The sequence below is a fragment of the Furipterus horrens genome, unplaced genomic scaffold (genome assembly GCF_987537825.1).
Source record: "Furipterus horrens unplaced genomic scaffold, mFurHor1.1.pri manual_scaffold_6, whole genome shotgun sequence".
Taxonomy (NCBI): Eukaryota; Metazoa; Chordata; class Mammalia; order Chiroptera; family Furipteridae; genus Furipterus; species Furipterus horrens.
This window is the reverse complement of record NW_028327176.1, coordinates 17,897,475-17,921,639: the sequence shown is the minus strand read 5'-3', so window position 1 is coordinate 17,921,639 and position 24,165 is coordinate 17,897,475. Positions and strand designations below refer to the sequence as shown.

Below are 24,165 nucleotides of genomic sequence, written 5' to 3'. Positions count from 1 at the left end.
AATTGTTACCCTGTTGAATCACATTTCCAGCTCTAATTTCCAGCTTCTCCCTAGTACAAAGGCGGGTAGGGCAGGGTCTTCTCCATCACTGTGTACTGTACTGAATTAGCAGGCTACTGTTCTAACAAATTGCTCACCAGATCAAACAGCACTTCCCATTCTTAAAGAAGCAAGGTCACTTGCATGTTAAAAATGTTCTACCCTCCAAAAGCAACAATTCAGTTCCCTCGGTCCATTCTTTCCAGTTATTGCCAGGGACACTTCACAACCTAACAACCAAGTAAAAAGTTCCCTCATTTTTTTTCCCCCCAGAGATTAAGAAATTAAGTCTCAGGAAAATAAAATAAATTGCTCACAACAACAACAGAGTTCTTAACACTTTGCATACAGGTGGCGAGAATTCTCGTCATTTCTAAAAGGCATTTAAATTCCCCGGTACGCAACGTGTTAAGATGTATGAGGTACTATGAGAACCGTGTTACTTGCAATATCTCTTTTAATCCTCACAAGACCGCAGCAAGAAAACAGCACTGTGACCCCTTTTTACAGTGGGTAAAAGGACTTAGGTTAAAAAATAAAACCCCCTGTCCTGACTGGTGTGGCTCAGTGGATTGCATGCCAACCTGCAAACTAAAGGGTTGCTGGTTCGATTCCCAGTCAGGGCACATGCCTGGGTCGCAGGCCAGGTTCCCAGTTGGGGGCCTGCAAGAAGCAACCACACATTGATGTTTCTCTCCCTTTCTCCCTCCCTTCCCCTCTCTCTAATAAATAAATAAATAAATAAATCTGTAAAAGCCTGAGCTAACAAAGGTGAAAAAATAAAATAAATTAAATTGTCTCATTAAAAAAATATATAAATAAATAAATAAAATCCCCTGCTCCAAATCACAATGACAGTAAGTGCTACAGTGGAATTCAAGCCCATCAGGCTTAGTTCAGAATTCAAGTTCTTAAAGGATAATTTAAACAAACAAAAAGATAACATTGTCTCTCCCATACAAATATAAAATCAACACCTTTCTATGATTTTACTTAACTCATTAATTAATTATAAAACAAAGAAGATGTTCCACTGTGTTCAAAAGTTAACCCAAAGAGCACAAACATAGAAGCAATTGGGAATGATGGTGAGGGTTTGCTTAATAGATCCAAAATAAGCTTCCTCCACAAAAAAAGGAAAACAAATGAACAAAAAGCATTTGTGTGCCTAAGGACAAGAATGATTTGCATTGCTGTCTGTTATTCACACCTCACCAAGTTGTAAAAGAAAATTTAAAAACAGTACAAGCTGCAGACCCTATAGATTAGATCTCCAGGAAAAGTGCTCTAGACATTACTTGGTTTCCACAGTAACTCTTCTGGTACATTTCAATGTCTTTCATAAATTCTCCTTACATAGCTCTTAATCACTATGCACAATGCCTATTTCTTTGTTTAGAAAAGAATCCCAAGGCTTCAAGATCTCTGACAATCACTAGAAACAGTCCCCACCATAAAACTAATCTTTCACTAAGATAAATTTTTCTCTATCACATACTAAACCAGAAATTTAGGCTTATTATGAATTTATAAATGAATGCAGAAATAAATTAATTCATTGGATGGTCAAGTTTTCTAAGAGATCTAAAACTAAGAAGTGTCTGGTTTTACAGTGTACCTACAGAATCATTCTGTGGAGAAATAAAGACATAGTTAAACAGTCACAAGTAAATGACCCAAAAATTAACTTCGTTAGTGCCTTACTGACCAATTTATGCATCTTAATTTCCACTGTTTTCTTCCATAAGAAAGTGTAAAGAATTAGTGAACAGAAACCACATTTAAAATGAAATAGGGAGCCCTGGCTGTTGTGGCTCAGTGGATTGAGCACTGGCCTTGCAAACCAAAGGGTCGCCGGTTCAATTCCCAATCCAGGCACATGCCTGGGTTGTGGGCCAGGTTCCCAGTTGGGGGCGTGCAAGAAGCAACTACACACTGATGTTTCTCTCCCTTTATCCTTCCCTTCCCCTCTCTCTAAAAATAAATAAATAAAATCTAAAATAAATAAAAATGAAATAGGGAGACCAAAAGTTGGAGCTCTCACACCCCACCTTGATAGTAAAGAACAGGGAGAACTCTTTGTAACAGCCCTCCCAACCTCCTTTCCCCTCTATAAAAGAATTTCCTCTACTTTATTGTAGCTGACTTGCAAATGGCCACCACAGTTGCATATTCCAGATTGCAATTCTTTCTTGTTCCCAAATAAATCCATTTTGCTGAAGAAATAGATGGCTGACTATTAATGTTTAAGGTCAACAAAAGTAATCCCAGTCTAATTTACACCTCCAGTAAAATCAAGTAAATGTACTTTCCCTACCCCTCCACCTAAGTGCACCCCAAAACCTTGAACATTATATATGCAAACAAACAAAAGAAGACTGTGAAGGTCGAGAGAAGGCAAACCAGCCAGGGATCCTGGGACTCGTGGAACGACACAATGGCGAGTCCCGGATTTTCCCGTTGCATCATATACCCCGTGGACACAAAGCTGAAGAAGCCAGTCACCCAGAAATGCCAAAATGGACTGATAAGAAAAAAGTCTCTGTTCTTCCGAAGAACCAAGGAAGGAGCAGCACAGCAAAACAGAAAATGTTTAAATAATAACCACTGCACTTCCAAAAATCAAAAACAAAGCACACAAAAAGAACTGTGGTCTGCCCCCACCCATGACAGCAAAGGCCACGTAGGGAGCCTAGCCTTCCATTCTCACCAGGCTGGCATGTTGTGCCTCAATATGACTCACCCCGACCCCCGACCCTGCAGGGGTAATATCAAAGGCCTGACCTTCTTCCCTGCCAGGTGGGAGGTAAAAGACCCACTTCCCCTGCCACATAGTGTCTATGGAGACCTCACTGCCAGAAAGGAATGAGGCACCCCTTCTTAGTCCCACGGGGATGGTATTAGAGGAGGCCTAGCAGAGAGTCAGGACTTGTACCACCTCCCTGGGCTAGAAGGCCACCGGCCTCCCAGTGGTGTCAGCAAAGGCCATGTGGGGGACTTAGTAAGGCAGCGAGGTAGTGTCAGTGCAGGACTAGAAAGAAGCTGAGACTTCCGCCCCTGCCTAGCAGCTGTGAGGAGTCCCACTTTGTGTGTCAACGGAACAATGCCTTGAAAACTCACAACTTACTCAAAATGGAAACAGATCATTTGAATAGCCCTGTAACAATTAAGGAAATTGAACTTGTAATTAAAAACTTCCTAGAAAAGAAATCACTGGGCCCACATTGTTTCATTAGAGAATTCTACTAATTGTTTAAAAAAGAATTAACACAATCTGTTCCAGAAAACGCAATAATGAGGACTTCTCAATTCTCTTTATGAAGCTAGCATTACCCTGATGCAAAACCAAGAAAAAGAGTATCAAAAAAGAAAACTACAGACCAAGACATGAATATAGACACCAGACCAAGACATGAATATAGACACCAAGCTCCTTAACATAATAGCAAACATAATTCAGCAACATACAAAAAGCTGAATTTAATCCAGGGATGCAAGTTTATTTCCATTTTCAAAAATCAATTAATATAATCCACAATATTAATAATCTGAAAAAATATTTATTTGAGCATATGGATCTATACAAAAAAACTATCAGGTAAAATTCTGTGTCTGTTTCTGAGAAAAACTCTCAGGAAAAAAGAAAAATGGGAATAAAGGGGAACTTCCTCAATTAGATAAATAGTATCTATCAAAAAACTTATGGTAACCATTACTACACTCAATGATACAAGACAAAATGCATAATGCACTGCCCCTATTATCGGGAACAGACAAGGATGTCCGCTCTCACCATTCGTATTCTTATTCAACATGGTACTGAAAGTTCTAGCCATGCAAAAAGTCAAGAAAAGAAAAGAAAAACCATATTAAAAAGAAATAAAACTGTTCCTATTTGCAGATGATGTGACTATTTACATAGAAAATCCCAAGAATTCTACCCCGCAGGCACCCTTGAACTAATAAGTGAGTTCAGCAAAGTTGCAGATACAAGATAAACATTTAGAAAAAAGCAACTCTATCTCAATTGAAAAGACAGCTTACACAATAAGCAGCAGGAGAAAAGCAGTTAATTACCTACATGGGAGTTCCCATAAGATTGTCAGCTGATTTCTCAAAAGAAGCTTTGCAGGCTAGATAGGATTGGCAAGAAATATTCAAAGTCATGGAAAGCAGGGACCAACAGCCAAGATTGCTCTACCCAGCAAAGCTGTCATTTAGAATCGAAGGGCAGATAAAGAGCTTTCCAGACAAGAAAAAAAACTAGAGGAGTTCATCATCACCAAACCATTATTATATGAAATGTTAAAGGAACTTATTTAAGAAAAAGAATCAAAACTATGAACAATAAAATGGCAAAAAAAAAAAAAAGTACATATCTATCAACAATTAAATCTAAAAACCAAACTAAGCAAACAAGAAAAAACAGAGACAGAATCATGAATACAGAGAGCATTTTGATGGGTGCCAGAGGAGAGGGGGGTGTGAGGAATGGGTGAAGAAGCGAGGGGATTAAGAAGTACAAATAGGTAGCTACAGAATAGCCATGGGGATGTACAGTACAGTATAGGAAATGGAGAAGCCAAAGCATTATATACTTGACTCATGGACATGAACAATGGTGTGGGGATTGCCTGGGGGAGTAGGGGGTGCTGGGTGGAGGGAGGCAAAAGGGGAAAAATCAGGACAACTGTAAAAGCATAATCAATAAAATAGAATTAAAGAAGAAAAGAAATTCTTATAGTGAAACTGTTATGTATCTTGGCAGTATCAATGTCAATATTCTGGTTATAATTATTGTACTATATAGTTTTGGAAGACATTACCATTGGGGAAAACTGGGTAAAGAGTACATGGGATCTCTATTATTTCTTAGAACTGCATGTAACTCTAGAATTATCTTAAAATAGAGTAAATTTTTTAAAAAGGTTGGCCCTGGCCATGTAGCTCAGTTGCTTAGACTGTCATCTGGGATATGCAAAGGTTGCCGGTTTGATTCCCAGTCAGGGCACATATAAGAATCAATCAATGAATGCATAAATAAGTGGAACAAATTGATCTCTCTCCCGTCCTCTATCTCTCTAAAATCAATCAATATAAATAAATAAATAAATAAACAGAAATCCCTAAACCCTGCTGTATTACAAATACACATAAACATAAGAGTATTATTACTGGGTTGGCATAAAAGTCCATATGGTGTTTTCCCATAAAATAAAAGATTTTTCATTTTCACCAATAACTTCATTGATTTAGATATTTTGATTATGTTGGCTATATTCTATGGTATAACGGTGATTGGTATACTAACAGTGATTGTTCTCAATTAATGTCTCGATTTGATCCCTATCAACTTCAACTGGTCCACTTGACTGCGGAACATTGTCCAGAGAGAAATCTACAGCACGAAACTTCACAAACCACTTTTGACACGTTTGCTCAGTCACAGCACCTTCTCCATACACTTGCACAAATCTTTTGCATTTCAGTTGCATTTTTAGCTTTCTTGAAATAATAAAGCATAATATCCAAAAATGTTGCTTGTTTTCTTCCATCTTCAATATTAAAATGACTACACAAAAAATTCACCAATTTTGGTAAGTTTTTCTTAAATGCACACTGATATAACAGGTGTCACAATACAATCTAACAAAACTGTTTTGAATAAAGTTAAAAGGCAACTAAGTACTATTAGAGTCATCTTATGGAAAAGACGAAACAAACTTTTTGGCCAACCCAATACTTTTCTCCAAAAGGAGATAACTAGTAGGAAAACACAGATACCAAGGGAAAGAACAAGAGATTGATTCTAATTTTGTAACTTTAAATAATTAGTCTAATCTCTTCACCTGCAAAACATAGCTTAACAAATACGGCAGCTGAATAATGACCTTCTCAAAAGATACCCTGATTAAGTATTTTGAGATGGGAGGTTATCACAGATTATCAGTGTGGACCCTCCTATACATAACCTTTCAAGAAGGAGGCAAAGGAAAATCTGACCACAGACAAAGAGAAGAGAAGACAATGTGACCACAGAGGCGGGGGGTTGGAGTGATTTACCACAAGTCAAGGAGTACAGGCAGGTAATCAGCAGGAGCAGGTTCTCCCCTAGACCCTCTGCATGTGGAACAGCCCACCAACACTTTGATCACGGCCCACTGATCCTGATGTTGGACTTCTGGCCTCCAGAACTATGAAAAACATCATTTCTGGTGTATTAAGCCACCAAGATGGTGGTGATTTGTTACGGCAGCCACAAGAAAGGAATACAAATTCTTACCCGTCTCCTGAAATGTTGTAAACAAATACGCATGGAAAAGGCCCCTCAGATGTCTGAAGTGCAAGTACAAAAAACACAACCAGACAGAGTTTTAGGGTTCTTAATTAAAAATGAGAATATATAGCAACCCTAAGATTGCAGTGTCAAAGAAATCTAGATAAAGAGAGAAATAAATATGACTTTGGGAATAATTATATCCAACTCTAAGTAGACTCAGTTTACCAAAGATTAGTCAATTCAATAGACAGTAGCTCTAGCAAAGATTCAATCTTGATTAACTGAAAGTCTAAAGTGTGCTGGTTTTATTACTACCACAAATAAACTCAATGGCACTCCCTGGACTACTTTAGATTATTTCAATTCGCTTCCACACTTCTCTCCCATTCTTACAGAAATCAAAGCAAACATAATTCTTCCCTTAATCAACTGGTCCTAATGAACAGACATGCTAAAAGTACAACTTAAGTTTCAACCTGTAGTTATTCACATTAACAAGTATGTCCTTCCTTTAATTCACAAACTCTCCAGCTTAACTATATCATAAAATATAAGTATATATATATATATATATATATACATATATATATATGTTCATAACAGAAACATTAAAAACCCAGTAGCATATTTTAATGAATTTCAGAATGTTATAATGGGACACACAAGTGTATTAAAATAGTGCTGAAACAATCATGTAACACATGAAAGTTAAAAAGGGCAAAAAAGATGTCTCATTTAAAACTCCATTATAGAGAATCACCCTAAGCAGCTACAGGAAATTACATTCAGCATGGATATTCAGAAATTCTGGACAGAACTTGTAATACAAGGCATACCCTATTCAAATAATTAATCTCTTACACTTAAAGCGACATAGGTACAGTATATTTTGAGTTTAAAGTGGATTAAAACAGGTATTATAGTACAGACTCTGGGACTAGGCTACCTAGGTTCAAATCCATGCAACTTACCCTCTCTAGACCTCTTTTTTCATAGATAAAATAAAGATTTAACTCATGGGGGAAGTTAGGAAGGTTCAAGGAGTTAAAAACTTAAGGCAGTTAGAACTAAACCTGGTATTTAGTAAGCATTCAATAAATTTTGGCTGCTATTATTATCATCTATTAAAGTAGAGGGTCACTATTACTACATACAAACCTCACAGTAGTTTCACAACTGCCATGCTTACCCAGCATCACAGGAAACCTAGAGGTGACAAAATCTCAATGATCTCTGTATTAAAGGCATTGCTTTGTTTATATCCCCCTCTAGACAGTAAGCTCAAGGACATGAACCATGTCTCATTCAATTCATTCAACCATGTCCCATACCAAGTTCATGGTAAGTGTTCAAAATGTTTGCGCGAAGTAAATAAACATTTTAGTGTTCAAGCCACTCCTGCTTACCATCATTTTCCTTCCTAATGCCCAGCAGGCAAATTTGTATTTAAAGGCTATACAATATAATGAAAAATTAATTCTAAGAAAGTATCTGTACTATAACAACAGGACAGCAGAAATAGTAAGAGCCACAGGCAAAGCCGCCTTCCCCAAGAACCCTAAACAGTCCTGTGGGGAAGTCACGGGAAGAGTCACTGTCAGGGTAAAACAGTCGTCTCGCATCACAGTCGAGTCATGCAGCCCTAAGAATGGGCGCCACCACTCACTTCTCTTCCCTCATTATTCCCTATTCCTATCTTCTCACATCATGTGCTTTGTGACAGCACTGGATACCAGCTCACCAATATGCTATCTCCCTGCTCCACGAGTTCTCCCAAGGGGATTAACTATATGCTTTTAAACATAAAATGAGGGTGATCTCCTATTTCAGATGGAAAACTAAGGGCAGCATAAATCTTCACCTTCTCATCCCTAGACCTGTAATCTGCTTCCTCAGAGGAAGTGAACAATTAACATTTTCAGAAACCTCAACTGAGAAAGACTGCAGGTTCGTCGCGGCGCTGGCTGCTACTCAGACGTCCGTCCCGTCTGCCTCCCAGTTGTCACAGGAGGATGCCCTACTGCCAGATGGGCAAGACTTGAGCAATGCCATGAACGCTTTCTGTCAAATCAGGCTGAAGCCCATGAAGGCCTTCTCTGAGCTCTAGCTCATTGCCACAGGGAACCCACAGAGGCTTTTCTTAGCTATATTATCACATTTGGAACCTTGCAGCCAAAGGAATTATAGCTAGTCCTCATTATCCAAGAGCAATCAGCATAGTAGGGGAAAAGGCCACACAGTGGTTTCTCTTAAATAGGGACATTTCATAATGATGAGAAAGAGATTTGATTAGTTTTCCCAAAAATAGAAACAAAATGTTAATTTATTTTCATGATGTATCTTGTATATACCAAAGTTTAGGTTATATTTGCAACTATGCACTAATTCTTAGGACAAGAAACTAAAGAAATGAATCAACTGGTAGAATTTGGGACATAATTCTGTGAGCAAACTGTAAAACTGCATAATGACAAATATGACTTTACATTTGCCTTCTGCAAGACAATTATATAAAAGTTATTTTTTACCCACAATTTAGTAGATTCTGCTTTTGTAAACAAAAATAGAACTTCTAAAATTCAAAAATAAAAATAGAAAAGTCATTCTGAAAAAAGAATAGACACATTTCATAATTTATTCCCCTGGAGCCTCTCATACAAATTCTAAAAAAAATGTTAAAGCACCTCTCCCATCAGCACCTCTCCCATCATCGCCCTGCTGGCTGTCCTCATCGAAAGGTAACCGGTCTAACACTCCAAATTCTCGCTAGAGCCTCTTTAAAGTGCACAAACAGTAGGTGTGCAACCTGAATTCTCACATGGACAAACACCCCTGTAACCACCACTCATCTCAAGACAGGGAACACTTCCACATCTCAAAAGGTTCCTTCATGCCCCTTCCCAGTCATGACCACCACCATCCCACAGGAACCGCTATGCTGTTCTTGAACTTCAATTAAATAGAATCATATAGTGCTTATGTTCTGAGCAGTTCTCCACGTTGTTCCGAATTCATGAAATCCTGCATCTTTGCAAGGTCTGCAATTTCACCTGGCAGGCGATTTGGATGCACTCATTTTATGTTTGTTGAGTGCTAGACAACTCAAGTGTTCTGAGTGTTTCAGTGGAGGTCAGCTTTATAACTAGTGAATTCATCTGTGATTAGTTCTATATTATTATGACACCTATGTAAATGTATTAAAAACTCTAATACCCATTCTTCTTACATTTTACCCCAAACACAACTTTACAACTTTGGCTTTCCTCCAATCTCCAATGGAGCCAACTTTACACGAGACACTGCTGACTTTTGACAATATACAGTATTCCCTCACTTACTGTGGGCATTACATTCTAGACCCTCCCCGCGATAGGTAAAAATCCACAAAGTAGGACCCTTACATTTATTTTAGTATTTATATATATTTTAAGGCTTTATAAACCCTTCCCACACACTTATAAACCATTCCCAGACCCTTATTAACCTTTCCCACTCCCTTATTAACCTTTTCCACACTTTTATAAACACTGCTTATAGTCTACACTCTTAAACCTACGTACCTTAACAACATATGTAGACAGTACCGCAAAATCCCGCGATATAGCAAAAAATCCACGATAAATAATTAAATATAATATTTTTTAAAATCCCGCGATACAGTGAGGCCAAGATCGGTGAACCAAGACAGAGGGACTACTGTAATTAAGTTTTCCATAGTCTCAGAAATCAGAGGACTTAGAGGAAGTTATAAACTGGTTTTGTTACATATTATTTGACCCAACAACCTTAAAGGGTTTATAATTCTCCCAAAACACAGTAACAAACAACTGCCTGTTCTAGCCTTTTTCTTAGTTAATATCACTAATCTCTAACCATACAGTTATCAAAAAAAAACAAAGAAACAAAAAATAAACTCATTTTATTCCTCTACTGTCAGCAGGTGTTCCCCTTCCCCACTTCATTATTCTTCACACCCAGTCAATCTTCCACTCAAAATGTGTGGACTCTGAACACCAATCTTCTGCTCAAAATGTGTGGTGGACTCTGAACACCAATCTTCCATTCAAAATGTGCGTGGTGGACTCTGAACACCAATCTTCCGTTCAAAATGTGCGTGGTGGACTCTGAACACCAATCTTCCACCCAAAAAGCGTGGTGGACTCTGAACACAGCCAATGCCCTGGGTCACTCCCTTACCAGTTCCTGTCTGGAGTATGGACACTGTTCTCCTTAACTGGTCTCCTCCTTACATTGTCTTTCACCCTGTCACCAAAGTCACCTCTTCAGAACATGAAGTTGATCCTGTTACTCATCTGATTAAGATCCTTCTATAGGTCCCTCTGCCTGCTGGATAAGGTCACACTCTTAGCTGAAAATTCACAACCTGGCCCTAACCTTTCCTGGATTCCTTCCCAGCATCTCCTGCAAAACTCTGGTTTGACCCCTAGACACCCCTACACTCTTACTTGCCCTGACTCTGCATTGCATTTTCCTTTGACTAGAAGCCCTTTCTCCCTTTATCCTTACTTTCTTGTCCAGGGTCACTGCAGCAAAAGCAACTATTCCCTCTGCACCTACCACAACTACATCACACTGTATTAATGATTTATGTTTGCCTCGTTCACTACTCTACAAACTTCTAGACCAGAGCATCTCCCTGAAATCCTTAAGGACAAGGTCAGGGTTTAATCTTTACATCCCAGGGACTTGGTAGGACAATTCTATAAAGGCTCAATGGAAAATAAAAAAATTGTCCCAGCCACTTTGATTCATGTCATTGTGCTTTCTATAAGTAGAAACAAACAAAAACAAAAAAAATTAGTACAGATATGTCAAAGCAATAAGCCTAACTTCTCTTTGAAAAGTCACCCAGAAAATTATTTCAAAAAGTTTAATAGAAACTAGAATCTCCCTTAATTATTGATTTGTCCTTCCTGTTAGAAATTAGTCACAGCTCTTTATTTTAAAATAATGGACATCAAAAATAAAATGAATAATACCACTTAACGAAAGTAACTGTAGTCATCCCATATAAATCCCTACTGGATGCCAATAGAATGAGTCATAGTTATTTATACAACTAAAAGATGACAAACAAAATTACTTCACTGAAAACTTCATATATATCCCCTTAACATGTAACACATCTATCTGCATTGCAGTTAAGGACACAAGCTGGAATCACAATGCTAAGTGTGTGACTTTGGGCCAATAACCTAAATTTCAATGTGCCTCAGTTTCCTCATCTGGAAAACAAGGATGATAAAAGTGCCCATTTCACAATATCTCCGGGTGACGGAGTTAGCACATACAAGGCCACTGGAACAGTGCCTGGCAGAGTAAATGTGTACTGATAAATGCCAACTGTTAACATAGCCTTTTTTTTTTCTTTTTTTTCTCACAACGGTATAATGAGATTGTTTGGACAAACGTGCTATGCCCATTTCAGAGATAAGGTACTGACAGAGAGGGTATTCAATTTCCCTAAGCCATGTTAAGTGGCAGCGTTGGAACTGGAAGCCATGCCTAACCCCAGGACAAACTGAGCAAACCTCCACCAATCCAGTTTGGAAGTAAGGTCCTTGTGGGTTTTCCAGTTTCCTTTTGTTAGCAACAGCCAGCCTAAAAACCTGGTGGGAACAGATGAACTACCCCACCTGCTCAAGTTAAAAGTCGGGAGAAGCCTCTGACACAAGGCAGGCACTCCAAAGACAACAAACAGCTATTGATGACTGAAACAGTACCACTGTGCTTTCCGGGCAACAGAACAAGGCACTCCACAAAATCAAGCCTGCTACAAAACGAGGTCCTTTAATATTATGCTTATCTGTCCCATTAAAGTATACTGTGGCCATACAAACTTAAAAAAGGAAAAAAAATTAATAATCTTCTTTTACTCTCAAAAACGTAAATTTTGCGAAAAGGACTTCAATCAAGGCATGTTTCCACGCTTTTTGAAAAGTAACTTGAAATGTCTTTGCCCAGATAAGTGGCTGACATGAAGAGACAATATTTCATCTCCATAAAACCTTTACCCATGCTTACTTTCAATACTTTCCTGGGCTTAATCTGAATTCCAATCCTCAGTCTTAATTACAGCCACGTGCACATGTAATATAGTAATGAGCTTCGAAGGCAGATGCAATGCTCCTGATGAACCCACCTGAACCAGATAAGTACAAGGAAGCAAACACCATGAAAACGACACCTACCTTTATTTTTCTTCAAATGGGCAAGCAGAAGTTAGGATACACCTTAAAGATCACACTTGCCAACAGCCCCTGAGTTAGGCCTACCTTTCCTTTTCTGCCACTGCCACTCTGGCACCTACAGGCAGGTGTCTGATACCTGTAGAACACACACGAAAGGCAGCTCCAGCCCTTGCCCTGGACAGTTCACGTCCAAGACTTGCACCTGGCGGCCTCTCGGGATATCTTGCACATCTGACTTAACAAAGGCAGAGCTCAGACTGTGTTCGGGTGGCGCGGCTCCCAGACCCGCCCAGGTCTGGCGCAGGAAGGTGTTGATGCTCATTTATAAAGAGAGACGGCACACCAGGTCCGCCACATCCCACGGCCACCTCGCCCTCGCGACCCGGCCCGCGCGGCCCCGCGGCCATCGACGCCTCTGCCTGCCTCCGGGAGTCGCTTTCCCGCGCCTCCTCTTACCTGGGCCAGCGACGCCGCCAGCTGCGTCGGGATCCCAGTTCCCGGTCAAGTGCCCATTACCCGGGCAGCAGCCCGAGAGGCCCGCGGTTCAGGGGGAAGAGCCCGTGGTGCCGCTCCCCCTCCAACTCGGGGATCCCTCGGTCGCCGCCGCCATTTTCCCCGCGCCGTAACCCCCACCTGACAATTCCAGTCTCCCACCTGTGACCAGCAGGGGACGACGTGCGACACCGTGGGGGGCGCGTGCGCGCGCTGGGGAATCCGTGGGGGGTCACAACCTCCGGGCAGAACCCGCCGCTAATTCATCCCAAAGCGGGAGGCGTCCGGCCCGTCGCCCTAGTAATGCGTCCCAACAGGCTTCAGACTGATTGGCTGCTAGCGCGGTGACGCGACGGCGTCCCCGGCTGCGTGGGAAGCCCGGGTCCCCCACGACCCGCCCCTGCTACCCGGCAAGGAGCACCCGGGGCGCCGGTCTTGGAGGGCTTTCTTAAAGGGTCCGCGCTCATTTCCTCGCCCGGGTGAGGAGGGCCCGAGTGAGTGAGGGACGTGGGGGCGAGAAACAATAGAGGCAATCTCACCGAGGCCATCGTCCCAGCGAACTGATAACCCGTCCAACTCCTAGAGTTTCAGATTGGAAAACAAATCTGGGAGGGTTAATTTACAAGCCTAGTTTACCAGGACCAAGTCAAGGCAAATCAGAGGGAGACCCAGTTCTAGAGCGCAGATTCCTGATACACAGCGCCAAGCTCTCCCTAGCACAGGCAGTATTTCTCGGAACTGGGAAAACGTTCCCTCCTCGGAGCACCCACAGCCCTTTTATTCAGGCCCCTGGTAAAAGATAGTCATCACTTTCTACCGTGGCATATGGGTCCCTAACCTGCTAGACTTCAAATCTCCGTCCTGGTGGAGACTAGTTAAACCTCTATTCCCTAGGCAATGTCTTCCTCCTGCTGAGCTCCAACAAAGATTCACTAAATTAAAATCTTAAGAATAATGAAACATAGCCACACATCACACACATAGCCTCTCATTCACGTTATGTTTATGTATCTTGTTTATTGAACAAGGCATGGGGCGAGGGTTGATTTTTTTTAAGTGCAAGGTTCCTGTCCTCACAAAGTTTATGCTGTAACAATAATGAATATCTAAGATAGGGATGCTTCATCCCTATCCTATAGCTTCACTATAGCTAAATTATATTCTCCAGATTCTCTGTGAATCAAGTTCCTGTGCTCCTCTTGATACAGTGAGATCTGATCAGATCTCTGGGGAGGAGAAGGGAGGGGCCCCAGGAGGAGTTTGCCAGAGGCAAGGTTACCTGTAAACAGTCTAGAACGGAATTGGCTGAGAAGTGGAATGCCTCCAGGGCGCAGGGAATTATGGGCAAGAAGATATGAAATAAAAGAAGGCTCTTGGATGGAGTGGCTTGGGCTCTTTCTGGCTCTCAGGCTCTTCTTCTTCCAGGATGCTTGGGAGGATCGTGTTGCATCTCCCTGCATTTCCCAATACAGTGCACAGCCTTTTGGATGGGAAGGAACTCCAGGCACAGCCTAGGATAGGACTGGCCTGGCAGAGGGTAGCAGGGTTATTCTTTGGGTGTTCTAGAGGGGATGGGCTCTGAAGCAGAAGGCAGCCATTCTTCTGAAATTGTGTAGCTTTTGTATCTTATGTTGTTAGTTTGTAAACTAACCGTGTAGAAATAAGATAACTAAAACTAACATGGGGAATGATAGGAGAACGCTGGTGTTAGAGTTTAGCCTTAAGTGACTAATGCATGTAGAAAGCTGTTATTCCAAAACTGTGAAGGTTTTGAAAAAAGACTCCTTTCCTTTATAACCAAATGTTTGCCTCTGGAATTTTGCCTAGAGGTTGGCGGTGGGCATCAGGACCCTACTTGCTGTTCGGTAACACTCTCCTAAGTCAGCTTCATAAACTCTCCAATTTTGTTAAGAAATATTGAAATATTTAAAATGTGCTAAAATTGCACTTGAAAGGAAGCTAAACCCTTAACAGAGGGAAATGCCAATACAATAGCCAATTACAGTACTTATGGAATCTTAAACCACGTTTTTATCTTTAAAATTAGATTGTGAGATTAAAAGATCTCTAAATTTTCTTTCCCCCACTTCTACAAGAATTTAAGTTTCTTGATGTCAGAGGCCAGGGGGAAATCCCTTAAGGCGCCGGAGATGGGTTTTGAAATCAGAAATCATGTAATAGTTTATCTCTGCATCTCTGTAACTGAACAGACCTGCCAACTGAGGAAAAGAACTCTATGCATTTGAATATAGTGGATGTTGAATAAAGGTTAACTGACTTGAATAAATCATCCTAATTTCTTCATTTCACCTTTTAGCCTTTGGTCTTCCTTTGGGTGAAAGGGTGGAACCTGAAGGGAAGGATGAAAACTGTGGAGTCCAAGGGTATTATTTCTTTTTTGTACCCCAAATACTTGTGACACCCATCAATGTATGGGTTTTCTACAGCAAGCAATTCTCCCATTCTCTATGGACACCAGTTGGGTGTCCTACAATATAATTCAATTCTGCCACTGACTACTCAGATGATTCCAACCCCCACAGGTTAAGGCTCAGCTCTGCCCCCCACTTCAGACACTAAACCAAAGTCCAGGCCTCCAATGCTTCTGACCAACTCACTATAAATTGGGTATTCCCAAGATGCCCTGCTTGGGTTCTAATTTGCTAGAACAACTCACTGAATGCAGGAAAATACTTTCCTTACTTTTACTGATATTCTAAAGAATAGACTTTTTGTTTTCGTTTTTTAAGAATACGATTTTGGAACAGCCAAATAAGAGATGCACAGGGCGAGGTATGGTGGATGGGAGGGAATGGGGACCTTCCATACCTCTTCCAAGTGTGCCACATTCCCAGCACCTCAATGTATTCAGCAACCCAGAAGCTCTCAAAATCCAATGTATAGGGTTTTTCATGGGGATTTCATTATATCATTGGCCATTAGTGATTAACTCAACCTCCAGCCCTCTCACCCCTCCCTGCAAGTCTAACTGTGGGGTTAACAGCTTAAAACTTCCAATCACAGAGTTGGTTCCTCTAGCAAGCAGCCTCCAAACGTCAAAGAGTCATTAGCATAAATTCAGATTAAAAGGGGCTTGTTATGAATAATAAAAGATCCCCCACCCCTCAACAAAATACAAGGTTTTCAGAAGCTTTGTGCTAGGAATGGGGATAAAGACCAAATATATATTTCTTATTATATCACAATATTACAGAGGGTACAAAGGAAAAGACTTGCAGGACAAATCCAAGAAGTATGGCATTGAAGCACCCCGGCTAGGTCTCATTGTGGGTACGATAAAACAGACCCAAACCATCTTACTGCAATTTAGGTAAATTTATGCTACAGTCATCCAGAAGATTGGGTGGTGGGGGGTTATATTCCAGGGTCCCTACAAAGAAAATAAAAAATGCCCTCCCACGGTGCACAACTGACCCTCTGAACATTTCCTGTAATGTGTATCTGTTGGGATTTCCCACATTGACCACTTGAACTGTGTGCTCAACCCACTATTCAAAATACATGAACTTATGATCTGGCTAGGTTTCCCAGTTGGTTGGAGTGTCCTTCCCACACACCAAAAGGTTAATGGGTTCAATTCCCAGTCAGGGCACATACCTAGGTTGCAGGTTCTATCGCCGGTCAGGGTGAGTATGATCGATGTCTCTTGATCGATGTCTCTCTCTCTCTCTCTCTCTCTCAAATCAATAAACATATCCTAGGGTGAGGATTTAAAAAATAATCGGCAGCCGTCCGTCTCAAGAGACGATGGTGTAGCTTCTTAAGAGTCTACCTGCACCCCCGAGAATGGCTGTGCAGTCCGACTCAGGAGTGACACGGTATCTGTCTCCTCCCGTGTTGAATCGACATCTTGCGATGACGCTGGAGTGTCCTCTCCAGTGAAGCTGAAGCTACAGAGCCTGGGCAGGGTGATATGGAGGGTCTGCTGTTGCCCATGCAGCAGACCCCCCCTCTCTTCGCAGCTGAAGGATCCAAGGGAAAGACGGAGTCAATACAGCTTGGCTTCAGGTGCGCCGCAGGAGTTGCCGGTGTTGACTACAACGTCAAACCGCCTTAGGGACTCCGGCTCTGGATTTTCTGTCGGGGTTTACTCCCTTAGCCTTTCCTCTGAAGAAGTATGCCGCAAGGCAGCGGAGGTTTTTTGGAATCAGAGTTTTCCTTCTCTGATGTGCCCTGACTGGAAGATCAAACCAGCGACACTTAGCTCACAGGCCAACGCTCAATCCACTGAGCCAAACCAGCCAGGGTAATAAAAAAAAAAAAAAAATAATAATAATAATAATAATAATACATTAATTTATAATACAGTTGGGTCATGGGCATCTCTGCTCATAAACTTTACAAGTTAGGTAAATACCAAGGAAGCAAAAGAGTTCAAATTGTATAGAAGACACTCTTGTCCTACATCAGGCTATAACTCTATTAATAACTCACCGATGCTTGGTAAAGAAGGTCCTTTGCATTAAGGAGGGTAAAACTATTCTCAACCCCTTATCCCTGATGATGTGGATGAAAAAGGGGTTCTATGGAAAGTAACCTCACTGGGTGATCTGATCATAAATTCCTAACAGGGCAGGTCATGGTGGGTGGTCATACCCCAGGCATATAGCTTTTGTAGTAAAAGGCTTATCTTTGCCTTAAGCAAGCCCTGTCCATTGTTTTTGAGCATCTAGGTTAACACATCTTTGAAATAAGCTTAACTGCCTGTAAGAGAGCACCTCGTTAACTATCCTGTTACCCAATTTCCACCTTGCTTTCTTCCACCTTCATGTAATCTTCCTTACATTCCCTCCTTAATATCAAATAAAAGAAACTGCAGAATTGTCATTTTCTGGAGCATATATGATCTTGCTTCCCAGCAATTGTCATCAGTTTTGGCTCAAATGAACTCTTATTAAAATTCTGTACAGGTTTGGATGTTATTATGTCAATAATGGAATAATAGTTTCTTAGATTTTTTTTTTCCCCATAGAATTTCCCTAAAATGAATCCTATTACTAATCCTGCTCCTAGTGTAAGAATATTTAAGTAGCACAGAGAAAGCAGCTCAAATCCCACCTTTTTCAATATAGCTTCAGTCTGGTCATGTAATAGCTCTGATACTCAAGTGCCTTCATCTATAAAATGGGGAGAATAATCTCTCCCTTGTCCACATAAGAGCATCCATACTTGGAGGTAATTTTTATGAGTTTATGTGAGCAGGAGGCAAAATCTCAAATGCTCGGGAGAATGAAGGAAGGGTTTTGCAGTGCCTTTTATGCATTTGGAATTAAATATGTGCTCCCTTGATGATGTTTAAGCCTTCCTGGAGTCTAAAAGAAGAGGATTACTCTGGCATTTCAAAGATGTGTCAACCTACATGCAGAAGAACAATAAACAGGGCTTACTTAAGGCAAAGATAAACCCTTTTCCAGGGAGTTATAGGCCTGGGGCTGACTACTTATCTTAACCTGCCCTAGTAGGAACCAGTGATCAAATCATGCTATAAGGTTACTTTCAGTCACTGAGTGTGCCAGCTTTATAGATCTTCTTTTCCTTCAACACTTCAGAATTGTAAAGGAAAGAGAGAATTTACCCTGTGTAGCAAGCCCTGGCCTTGTATCTCCCTTCTAGTGTAATTATTCTGAGGCAGTGTGTTAAAGCCACACATGGCTTGGAAGCCATACAGATCTTCATCTGAATCCCATTTTTGAAACTTGGTAAACTGGAAATATGGTGAAGTCACTTAATTCTCTTGGGCCTCAGTTTCTTATTTGAAACACTTGGCTATTAGAGCTTAACTCTTAGGAATGTCGAGCATATTGAATGAAATAATGATGACCTATTATTTATTGAGCACTGATAATGTGCCAGGTACCATGTTAGCCCTTTGTGTACATCATTTAATTCTCAGAACATCCTTTTGATGGGTGGGGATGATGAGACTCACAAAGGCCAAACAACTGGGCCCACAGTCTCACAGCCAGTGAATGGCAGACTCAGGAACTTGAGTGCAGGTCTCTGAGCCCAAGGCCCTTATTCCTCACTCTTCTCTCAAGCCGTATTGAATACTCTTTGGGGATTATTAGCATATAATGTAAAAATCTCCCCAACTTTTGCTCACTCCCTTAGGTCTCTACCCCAAACTACCTTGCCTCCAGTCTTCTAAGCTTGCTCCTTCCAGACACCTCAGTAGTCATCTCGGCCATTTATTACTGACAGTGTCCCTGTGTAACCTCGTCTTGAGCCTTTTTCTTCCAACAAGGCAGAGAGGCCCACTTCTGCAGGCAGATGGTTCAGGGGAATATGAGGGTTCAAGGTGCTCAGGTCCTTCTACTCAGACATCCCAACCCCAAGTCTCAAGTTTCTTCCCCTCCCAGTTTTATTGAGATATCACTGGCATAGAACATTGTGTAAGTTTAAGGTGTACAAAGTGATGATTTGATATACCACTATATTGTGAAATGATGATTTGATATACGGCTATGTTGTGAAATGATTACCACAATAAGGTTAACATAACACATCCATCATCTCGCATAGTTATGTGTGTGTATGTGTGTATGTGTGGTGAAAACTTTTAAGATTTACTTTCTTATCAACTTTCAAGTATACAGTACAATGTTGTTAACTATAGTCATCACGCTATACATTTGATCTCCAGAACTTAGTTATCTTACTTATAAGTGGAAGTTCGTACCATTTCACCACCTTCATCTATTTCCCCCACCCCACCCCTCCTTCTGGCCCTGGGAACCACCAATCTACTCTCTGTTTCTGTGATTTCAGTTTTTTAGATTCCACATATAAGTTAGATCATACAGAATTTGTCTTTTTTTCTCTGACTTATTTTACTTAGCATAATGTCCTTAAGAATCATCCGTATTCTCACAAATGACTGGATTTCCCTGAATAACATTCTATTGTGCATATACATATGTGTATACCACATTTTTAAATCCACTTATCCATCAGTGGACACTTAGGTTGTTTCCATGTCTTGACTATTGTAAATAATGCTATAATAAACATGGGAGTAGAGCTATATCATCAAGGTAGTGATTTCACTTCCTTTGGGTATATAACTAGAAGTGGGATTGCTGGATTATATGGTAGTTCTAGTTTTAATTTTTGTGGAGCCTCAATACTATTTTCTATAGTAGCTGCACCAATTAACATTCCCACAAAAATAAAAAATTCCCACCAACAGAGCGCGGGGATTCTTTTTCTTCACAGCCTCACCAAAACTTGCCATCTCTTGTCTTCTCAGAATGCCACTTCTTCCTTATCAAGGCCATGACTTTGGCATTGGAGATTTGCCTAGGCTGAGAGTTCAGCTTTCTCTGAAGTTCTGCCACTCTTATAGTTGAGCCCTAGGCCTGGTGTTCAGCTCTGGCTGCCCTCTGCCTGCAGGTGAGAATCTCTCTCTTTAAATGCTGCTAAAGAAGCCTCTGGCCCTGGCTGCTGTGGCTCAGTGGATTGAGCGTCATCCTGCGAGGCAAGTGTCGCTGGTTCAATTCCCAGTCAGGGCACATGACTAGGTTGCATGTCAGGTCCCCAGATGGGGGCGCAAGGGAGAGGCAAGCACACAGTGATGTATCTCTCCCTCTCTTTCTCCTTTCTGCTCTCCCTAAAAATAAATAAATAAATAAACAAATTAATAAATTATTATTTTTTAATGTTTAAAAAAAAAAAAAAGAAGCCTCTGACTCCCGCACGTTGCTTACTTAGCATCGGTCGCCCTCAATGCCACAGTTTTTGAAAACACTGACTTCCCCCATAACTCTCCGACACCAATGCTTTGCAACAGCTAGCGCATTCTCTTTGATTTGCAGCCTTTCCTGGCTCACCAGGAGTAAACTGCTACAGCATATCAGGAGCAATCAATTTTTCTCTTCTCACTGGCAATGGGATGGATCCTCATGGCCCTCCTGCCATCAAATGATTTCCCTTCAGAATCCCATCCAGAATCCCAGAAGCAGCGACAGAAGCCGAGACTCTGGTGCAGATGAATTTGCTAAGGAAGTGCTCTCAAAAGGCGAGGAATGATACACGCAGGATGCGTGGCAGAAGAGATAAATCAGGTTAGGATATGGTGTCAGCTGGAGAGTAACTGCAGCCTGATTTCACGGGAAGCTCTGAAGCATGAATGATACCACTGGGTTATTCAAGCTTGGGACACGGGGGGCCAAACTCTTGTATTCCTAATCAGTCCGTTATTGACTGCAGGCTGCCTGAGAGTAGGGATGCATAATAAGTGGGCCAACACAGCTCTTCTTTGGCTAAGGGCAGGGGTGGCGGTGGGGTCAGGGTCCCTGGAGAAGGAACAGCTGTGCACCATTGGCTACAAATGCTCACAGCAGCAGGGGGATGGGCCCCCCGTCTGGGAGGGGCACTAACAGCATCCACTAGAGACAAAACATAAATGCTAGGAAATCTTCACTTTTTCAGAGACTATATATATGATTGGACAGGCCTAGAACACCTGGGAAAGCCATGCAGCATAGAAACCACGGCAGTAGACGCTTCTGGGAAGAGAGATTGGACATCAGTAAACTGCTCCATTAATGTATTTCCTTCTGCACTGTCCGGATTTAACCAGAGGTAGGTATTACTGTTTTAATTTGGGGGAGAAAAAAATTAAAAGCTTCTTTGATGTGCCAGTGAGCTTAAGAGATGATGGTAACCTACTCTGCTGCCCAGAAGGGTAATTTCCCACACGGTTCTGAGCCTCCAGACTCCCACGAACTGTTCCGCTTCATAAGCCCTTGATTTAATAGTCACATTTAATAGGGCACTCTCTGCAATGCCCAGGGAGACTGTGACAAACAGGAAACCCCAAGTCCTTGTTCTTATTGTACTTTTATAATTATTGGGACACTCTCTCTGCCCATGTCATTACTTCCTCCTCTTCAAAATGTGATAGTAATAAGGTAAAATATGTCCTCAATAACAGATCTCAGAGAAGAGCAAAGGAAGTGCTGCCAAAACAATTGGAACAACTCTCTTCAATGGCAATGAGTGGATGGAGCAAGCAGCTCCATGCTGACAGAGGCCACGGACACATAACCAGGCATCTAACCGGAGGCCCAGGGCTCCCAGTTCTTACAGCCCCCATGTCCCTATTTGCAAAAATCCCTTTGCCTGAGATTTAGCATACTCTTGGTTATCCAGAGATATTCCAAAATCCCAAAGGCATTTGAAATAAAAGGTTTTGAATTCCTGAGAGGCAGTCTTGCCTTCGGCAGTTCAGGAGTCAGCGTTAGAATGAGTGGCTTAGAAGATGTGACAAATTTATGTTAGCACAAACCGGTGGTGGCATCTAATTCTGATATTCTCTTCCCCCCTACACACACACACACTCTGTTCTGACCAGTCCAGCTCACATCTCCTGGCTCCCTGACCCTTTGTCTCTGGTAGGGTTCAGCCAATGAGAGACGCCAGCAGGAGTCTGCAGAGTGGTCTGAGAAAGAGGTCAAGGTGTTTGTTACTGTGAGAAATGCTCACAATAAAAACCGGGACACAGGACCTGAGCAGCAAAGTGAGGCCTTTATTCACGAGTCTGCAGAGCCGGGCGCACCCTCACAGCCAGGAGAATGTACGCACCAAGTAGACGAAGAAAACTGGTTTTATAGTAATGTGATTAGCTACCCTACCCTAACTCGATTAGCTCCACCACACTCTCCTTCTCCCCTGTTTCTCCATTACTGGTTATTCCGGAGTTACAATCTAACATGATTATCTAAATGCCCCTACTGTGATTTGTAAATATGCTAATGCTGTCAACTCCCTTCTCTGAGATCCTCTAATTACATTTGCCCTTGAGACCCTCTAATTATATTTGCCCTTAAGACCCTTTAATTACATTTGCCCTTTGTTACTAATGACTTTCTACTGGTTTGGGAGTCACTATGTCCTTGTTTCTTACATTACCTTGCCCTGCCTCCCCACCCCACGCCATGGGGCTGTGGGGTGGCTTTCTACTTCACAGCTTCTAAGCTGTGGCCTTAGGATAGGTCCCACTTCTCACTCTCACTGAGTTTTGGGACCTCTCCCACCCCTGTCCCTTCAGGCAGGGCCAACCCTGTGGCAGCCTAATTTATAATATCTATCCCTCAAGTGCTTCATCAGCCTTTGTTAATTTCCCTTAAGGGGGAAATCATGACTCAACCTTTGTCATAACCCCTTCAGTCATCACTTCAGCATGCTCCCTTTGTATCTTGCCAAAACCCTGACTGATATATTGATGGACCTAAATTTCATTCAGACTAAAAAGATAAAAATGCCAGAAAGTAAATTTAGAACCCTGGTAATGAGTAACTTATCCAACGTAGTCATACACATATCTCCTAAAACTATTAAACACTAAACCTCTGTATGAGTATGGAATACTTTCAGTGGTAAGTTAACAGCAGTCTCAATTTCCAATGGCTCCAACCACAAAGATGTTTATTATTACTAACTCAAAGTATAGAGGTAGGCAATCTCAGAATTCATTTTGTAACTCAAGGATGACACAAGGACCCAAATTCTTTCCATCCTTCTCCTCTGCCTTCCTTAGCATGTTGACTTTAAATATTCATGTTTGTTGCTTCATAGCCACAAGATAATTGCTACAACTCCAGGTATCACAATTATATCCAAAGGCAGAAGACAGTAAACTGGGGGAAAGGTATTCTGCTTATAAGGCTTTATTGTTTTATCCAGGAACAAAAATCCTTCCCAGAAATTCCCCAACAAATGTCCCTAATTGTCCCTTTGGCTAGAACGTAGTCACATGGCCATCTTTATCTGTAAGGAGTGTGAGAAAGTAAGCATCTTAATTTCTAGACTCTATACGTGGATGTGGCCAAAAAAGAAAAAGAAAAAGAAAGAATGAAAGAAAGAAAGAAAGAAAAGAAAAAAAATGGAAATAGAAGGTGAGTAACCAACCAACTGTGTCTCCCACATCTATGCTGTAGGTGAACCATTGGGCCAATTGTCCCTCTCTGAGAAATTTTTTATGCTGTCTTCCAATAACAAATGTCTGTTAGACTGACTCTCAGAGGGGCAGAGTTGGGGGACTAGCTGAAAAAGGTTAAGGAATTAAGAAAAAAAACCTCAGAGACAGCAAACACTGTGGTGCTTATCAGAGGGAAAGGG

The 24,165-nt window shown here is 41.4% G+C and overlaps 1 protein-coding gene across 4 annotated transcripts in view; it reads right to left on the bottom strand.

Annotated features, from left to right (window-relative positions):
- LCLAT1 (lysocardiolipin acyltransferase 1) overlaps positions 1-13,333 on the bottom strand; it is a 141,220-nt gene extending 127,887 nt beyond the window's left edge. For 2 of the 4 annotated variants that reach the window (XM_090281096.1, XM_090281099.1), the window contains exon 1: positions 13,186-13,333. The gene's annotated coding sequence lies outside the window, so the exon portion shown is untranslated. The other 2 variants (XM_090281097.1, XM_090281098.1) reach the window with 2 other exon arrangements.
- Between the last annotated feature and the right edge of the window lie 10,832 nt (positions 13,334-24,165).